The following is a 7,648-nucleotide window of genomic DNA, read 5'->3' as shown; positions in this document are numbered from 1 at the left end:
TCCACAAAACCAGGCAGAAAATTAAGAAAATCTGAAACAATTGCAATACAGTCTATGGAGCAGAACCGGATAGTTGTCAGAATCTCGTCAGAACTGGCCGATGCTACGCTGTGATTGGCCAGTCTGCATTTGAGGGGCGGGGACTTTGCGAAGGGTCAATTACTTGTTAAACTAATGATATGCCAGCACACTAAACTAAGATGGTGAACATGGTTAACATTATACATGCTTAACGTCAACATGTTATCGTTGTCATTGTGAGCATGTTAGCATTTAGCTCAAAGCACCGCTCTGGCTAAGTACAGTCTCACAGAGCTGCTTACATTGTAGACTGCAGGTACGGCAAATGCATCTGGTTCTGAGAACTTAGAATACTTTTAATCAGTGACTCATCTAATACAGAGTCTGGCTCTTTCTTCTCTTTCTTTCTTCATTTTGAGTTTGTGCCACAGAGGTATAGAAACACCTGTGATTGAAAGTCGAGGTAACGCAGTGTGACACGAGTAATTGCTGGAGACACCTGGTTGTATTCAGTTGTTCACTCGCACAGGACAATAATAGGGAAGGGGACACTTTGATGCACATGATCATGTCAAATCTATTGAGACTGAAGACTGAAATATGAACTTGCACTGTTGTGCGTGGCTATCATGATTTATACATGCATAATTTCTCTGTCACGTCACATCAGCACAGACGTTTCAAGGCTGAGTGATTTGCACAGTTTGATAGCAGTGCTTAAGAGGAGCAATAATGTGTCAAGCTGTTAGGAAAATGCGGAACTGTTGTTTATTGAATTGTATATGTGTAGATTAGATGCAAGTATTTTGTTAACCTTGTCCAGCGTTTCCCTCCATTATGTCCTTTATTTTCTACCTGTCAAATGTGTGTATGGCAGTGATTCTCCCCCCCACAGCTCTGCATGACCTCCAAATCATTTTTCTTTATTTTTGTCTATCTTCATTTTCTTCCCGTCTCTTCTCCGAAACTCAGTTTCCAATCATTTTCAGCTCTGCCATGCAATCACTTCACCTGCTTTCTGCCCCACCTCTTGCTCTGCCTCACCCCCTCCCGTTTCTTTAATCGTTCTGTTTTCTGCTGAAGGTTACTCTTGCCTGCAGGGCTATGAAAATGTCAGAAAGGCCCACTCCATTTTCAGCTTCGTAAATAGGCATTTCCCGCCAGAGCAAACCCACTTTCCCGGGTCAGACCTGCTATGTTGCACATCACGCTTCCCACCTCTTTCTCTACCCGAGCACAATAGCGGGGAGATGAAGAACGCTCCCATATTTTCATATATCGGACTGCTTCCGTTGTCCTGTGTATTCATCTCGCTCTTCACCATTTAAACACTCGAGACTCACGAGGGAGAAGCTGAGCGACATGAATTCAAATGAAATTGCTCCCTTTACCGTAGTGATTAGCCATCTCGCTAGAAATATTCATATATGTTGTGATTAAAAGCTTGTTTTCAGGAGAAGCAGTGATATTTATTAGGACAGAAATTACATCTCCTTCAGTAGAAAACAGGCGGATGAATACACTACCTATAACAACAAGAGGAACAATGTGTGACTTATATTTACAGCCTCTAATGGACAAACTCATGGAATATGGTAGAAATATTCAAATATATTCACAAAAATGGGAAACAGCCATGTTGAAACAAAATGCTAATTCCCCTTTCGAGGACTCACAAAAGAGCAGAAATGGACTCATTAACCTTGCCTAAAACCTCTTTGTACTCCCCAACCTGAAACAGCGAGTTCGTACCGTCATTACATTTCATCAGCGCAAGAAGAAATATGGGGAAGTGCGTGTTCATTGACAGACACGGAAAAAGCACTTACAGTGTTGAGGAGAATGACAGAGAAAGGAAGCGTCTCACCCTTCTTCACGTCACAGAGAACTTTAAATCAAATTCTGCATCCATTAAAACGTCACTCTTACCACTCGAGGGACAACTGCTCTTTTACGGCTGAGCGAGTGTGTTTTGAGTAATTCTCCAAAGGTTTGGTGTTTTCTCTGCATTAGAATGGAAGAGCTTTAGACGGAGCGCTGAGAGGCGGCGTGGGTGTGGAACGATGCTACAGAAATATTAAACCTTCTTTTAGTGAATAAAAAAACTTCTTTGATCTTGTGTTTTCTAAAACAACCATTCTTGATTATCTGCCCTGTACATCCTCACATTTCGAGAGCAGGATCCCTGCAGGTCATGCGGGGCCTGTTCATTTCCGTCTGTCAGGTCCCAGAAAACCCTGTCGTGCTGCACGTCACCACCGTCCTCCACCCCTTCGCTAACACTCCCCTGATCTTCCCTTTCAATTTCCTGCAGCTCCACAAGACAATGGAGAGCACATCAAAGGCCTGCGTGACGGGGTTTGATGGCTCACATCAGCAGAAAAAAAAGAAAGAAAAATCATTCATACACAAATTTTCGTTCCAACAGTACTTCCACAACTCATCATCTTTCTCTGCGCTTGCGACAGAGGTTATGTTTTCTACTAGGTTTAATTTTAGAGGAATTCAAATACCCACTTTACATCTTGCATTCTGGGATTCCAGTCACAGAGTGCTTGACCACCTGTTTTTGATGCTGAATCAGTTTGACATCTTGGATATATCCTTCAAACAGCATATTGTAGTTCCTTCTTTCTGCTTCTCTTTGAAATACCGTTTAAACTTTCCAGAAAATGGATCATATTTATTCAGTGAGTGCAGTTAGTGACAGTCTGGGCTCCATGGTGGCTCTGACAGCTTGACGGGACGATGCAACAGCAGGGGGCGGGGCTAAGTGAAGGGTTAAATCCACATACAACAATTTTATGGACTGTAATACGTAATGTTAGAGCTGTCCCGAGCACCAATTTCTGGGCTCCGGTATTTCGGTAGCTGTGAATATTCCAAGCCTTGTCGGTGTGGGGGCTCACCCTCTCCTCATCCCTCTGTGTGTGAGATGTATCTCGTGTTTGCAGGCCCACCCCCCTAAACATTGGCATTTTGAGTGTCAAAGAAACACTATCGTGATTTCTTTTGTGTTTTCCTCTTGTACTCACACTGACAAGTCATTTTGATTCATGCCACAGAATGTGACTGCAAAAGTGCACGTATGTGTTCACAGACACACATTGTGTGACAGAGAAGACATAACAAGGAAATGATGCACACAAAAAACATAATTGAATGGTCCAGATATAAAATTACTTCTGGATCCATTCGGGCTAATTCATCTTAAGTTTACTCAGTGTTGTTCCTACCTTAACAATGGATACAGTGAGTCAACGCTGTCAGTCTGGCACTGCCCTCCCGCTGCGACTGAAAATGACTTTCAACAGCTTGATCGCAATAATTGGCTTGACTGTTGGGCAGAGGGGGGATAGAATAGACCATTAGCTATTGAAAAGGGAAAAAGATTGGCAAGTGTGTTGTTTTCTCAGGAATAATTGAGAGGGAGGACTGCGGCTGGAGGGAGAGCGAGGGGTACACAAAGAAAGCAGGCCTCAGATGAGGACAAATTAATAGATTTTGCAAAAATGAGCCTGCTTTGTTTCCTCTCCTTGGCAGGAGTCAGATGTTTTGCTTTGCTCCATCTTGTGAAGCATGACTCCCTTTTCTCCTCAGACACAAAACCTATCATTTGGACATTTGTGGATAGACGAGAGAAAAGCAGCTTTACCAGAGACAAGAATAGACATCTTGAGGAATGTGGAAAAGGGGGTGTGGGGGGCAGCATTAAAAGTATTCAGCGTGGAAACATGCTTTTTGCATAATATACTGTATATTCAGTGTATGATTACCAAAAGTCAAGAAAAACAACAGAAACAAAGATTGAACATTGCATCTACTGATGCACCACAGGAAGCCCACACAGACTAGTCAGACTGGGGATGCCATGATGCTACCATATAGTTGCCTTCGTGAGGGTTGCTTGGAGGGCAGGGCAGTGGCAGAGGTATATGAGCTCATTCTAATTGGATCTGTCAAAACTCGCAAGCAGTTAATGTAGTGCCTCTATTAGGCAAAGCTGCGACCCATGACCTGCAGCTCTCACAGTGTGATCGATGGCTCCATTTGTTATTTTGCTGCTGTTGTTGTTTTTGCTGTTGGTAATGATGACCACGATGACAATAGAACATTTTGAAGCACTTGGTTAAAAATTTCAGTCCGCAGTCGACAGTCGCCTGCCTGTACGCGGCACAAGAGGAGAAGGAGAGAGGCCACGCTGTGGGCAGAAGAGCTTTGGACTGCCATAACTCTGAGCAGCAAGGCATGGGAATGAATTACAGTATAGTATGGTATATTTGAATATGTTTTTACATTTTTCACTGAGTCGCTAAATTTGTTGCTTGACGCTTTTTAGAAAGGAAGTCGTTAAGAGGGTCGGAAAAGTCCCTAAATCTAGCAAAACAGTTGTCAAGTCGGCCGCACTGGTTAGCTGGACAAAGACATACTAGGTTGCAGCTGATCTTGGATAGCTCGATAGGTCTGCCACACCACGCTACGGTTGCTACGCTATGATTAGACAACTGCTACAGGACGGGGCTTAGCCTTTAGCTAACTCTTTTTACATATATTTCAATTTAAAACAATCGTTTTACACTCATGCTCAGTGGTTGTATTAGCACCCAAATACAATAGAGGTGAATGGAATTTTTTGTGCGGTGCTAAAATGACTGAAAATTACACTTTAAAAATACAACAGCGATACATCTTTCCAGATGTACCGTTAATCAGGATAATCTACAGACACTGCTGCGAGCACCTCCAGCATTTCTATTTCTTACTTGACCCTCTATTGCTGCCCGTTCTAACAGTAACTCTGGTAACCTCTTATTCTCCAGTTACAGTAAATTAATCTGGAAATGAACACAGCCTACAAACCAAAATACAAAATGTAAGTAAACCAGACTGAGGTAGCCTCCACTCTACTTTGACTGGCTCAGATGGGGGAAAGGAATCAATACCTCGCTGTGCCAGAGACTCATAAATCTGTAGAAATCTTTTCATGCTATATGAGCCCTCCACTTATCTCTGGCTCCAACTGGAACACGGAAACAAGGCTTTTTCTAGGTTTGACTGAGCTGCTCGGGGGTTTGTCACACTGTTTATCAACTGGCCCTGTGAGACTGTTGTTGTTGTTGTTGTTGTTGTTGTTGTCGTCTCTTTCTGTTTACATCAGATTTCTGAGAGTCTGTCTTGTGTCCTGGCAAGGTTAGAGATGATGAATGACTTCACTTTTGTACGGACATATTCCCCTTTAGGACATATGCTGCTGTTCCTCCTCTCTAATTCAACCTCCCTTTCTTCCCTCTAAGGTATTCATAGTCCTCCTTATGCTCCTTCTATAATCAACATTTTTTACTTTTTGTATCCCTAGTTTTTTTTTACTTCTACTCATTATTATATTTTTTGGGAAAATAACAAACCGGCATGTCTAAGCCTTGACTGCTTCATACTGGTGAGGTTTTCACGGCATAATCGACACCCTTAGCACCAACCTCAGGGCCTGTTTTAGCCAAATGTTTTTGGGTTCTTCTTGTGAGTGCAATTGTTTCAGCCAATGAAAAGTAGCCCTGGCCTTACCATGAGAATAAGGACTCTAGCAGCTAGCAACTAAATACACATTTACAGTTTTAGTCTTCCACAGTCACAACAAGTGACCATGTTGGAATACAGTTGAACAATCTGACAAGCATTTAAGCAAAAAATAGTGATCACAAGTTTCTAAAACCCAAAGTAACCCAAAGTAATGTCAGTACAAAACTAAAAAGATAACCAGTTTACAAGGATATATAAAATAGAAAAGCAGAAAATATACGTCCATATTTGAGAAGCTAGAATGCTGGCTTTTTAAATTGATGAATGACTTTATGGTGTAATCGAAAACTAAAGTAGGGCTGCTCCTTTCATTACCGCTCAAACTGTCAATTTGTTTTTTATTTGTTCTATAAAATGTCATAAAACAGTGAAAGTTATTTGTCAATTTCCCGGACATTTTTAATAAAAAATAAAAATATAAAATAATAATAAAATTTAAAAAAAGTTGAATTGTTTTGTCAAATGTTTTAATTAAAGTTAAACAAGCAAATATTTGAAAATGACAAAAAGTGAATTTGGGGCATGTTAGTGGCTTCTAAAACAAATTGATTATCGAATAGTTGTTGATTGATTATCTGTAGATCAATTAATTGTTTCTGCTCAAACTGAAAGTTGTTACTGATTTGAATTTAATTGAATTCATTCAGTTAACCGTCACACATACAATCATCCTCCATCATCAGCATAGAGAAGAGTAAATGGAAAACTGTGGGCTGTCATACGAGTCCACAATAATCCCCTCCAGCCTGAATGACTCAACATGGATTAATAACAGGGATTAGAGTGACACAAACCGCAGTCAATGGCAGAGACAGAGGAGGGAGGACAGAAAGGCACATTTATTTTACTGCAGACCAAACCAACCATACACACACACAGCTATGCACATGGACACACACTTGCAATAAATATCTGAAGCACTATGATTACTTAAGATCATAACTCTGTCAACAGCGTCTACTTCTCCCAGAAATTTCGATGTGAGCACTAATATTCATACTGCTAATGTCTCATAATGTTTTATCGACTAAAACATAGAAAGCTGCACTTGTTTGGGGTTTTTAGAGGGAATTATTTTGCCATAGGAAAACAACCGAACAATCCGCGGGGGAGTCAAAGATCCAAATGAAGAACTTATTGGGAGTTGCTTGAGTATCTAATAATCTATAGCAGGCAGCTCTGTCAAAAGAAGGACAGAAGAATGGGACGAGACATCGAGGAGCAGAATAAAGCTCCAGCCACAAAGTGGCAGACAGCAAAGACAAGAGCCTCTTTCATCTGCTCTATCATAAAGCATGAAATAGGCTAACTCTCGACTCTGGCACCGACACCAGAGATCCAGTCCACTTCAGAGGAGCGACATCCTCAATCAAAGGAGACGCGCGCCGACAAAGATGCACCCTTTGCGTATTATAACTGCTTTCATGTAGCCTGGAAAATTAATACAAACATGTTTTCAAGCATCCGGGCGGTAAAAAGGGAACGTATCATGAAATTAAAACATAGAAAGGAATGTTTTGCGTACAATTAAAATACCATCTTGAATTCACCCTTTTTTGGTGGCAGGCAAGATACGACTGCACCAACAGAGGTCATTACACAACAGAGATGTCAGAGGTATACCCACACTTCCTACAAACCACATGCCCACAAACATGCAGTAATATTCATCCGCACAGACTGGGCGGCACCTTGATAACCACTTTGAACTACAAATATGCACAGGGGATATACATAACAACATACGGTGGGGAAAAAGGTAAACGTCAATGTCCATCTTGTCACTGAAAGCAGCCTGAACCACCGCTGTTGCCAGGAGAATAGAGTCTGTGAAGTCCTATCGCCTCGACAAGGGGGCCGACAAGCAACACAGCAACTCTCTGACAGCACAAGCAGCTGGCTAACACATCGGTCCCAGAGGAAATGCCCGTCCTGGTGACCGGCTCACTCTACTGTACGAGATATTTGTGTCAGTCATTGTCTCTGTCTGTGTCCTGGAGAGGGTGTGTGTGTGTGTGTGTGTGTGTGTGTGTGTGTGTGTGTGTGTGTG

Source organism: Anarrhichthys ocellatus, unplaced genomic scaffold (genome assembly GCF_004355925.1).
Source record: "Anarrhichthys ocellatus isolate YVR2014 unplaced genomic scaffold, GSC_Weel_1.0 scaffold40, whole genome shotgun sequence".
Lineage (NCBI taxonomy): Eukaryota > Metazoa > Chordata > Actinopteri > Perciformes > Anarhichadidae > Anarrhichthys > Anarrhichthys ocellatus.
This window is presented reverse-complemented; position numbering follows the sequence as displayed.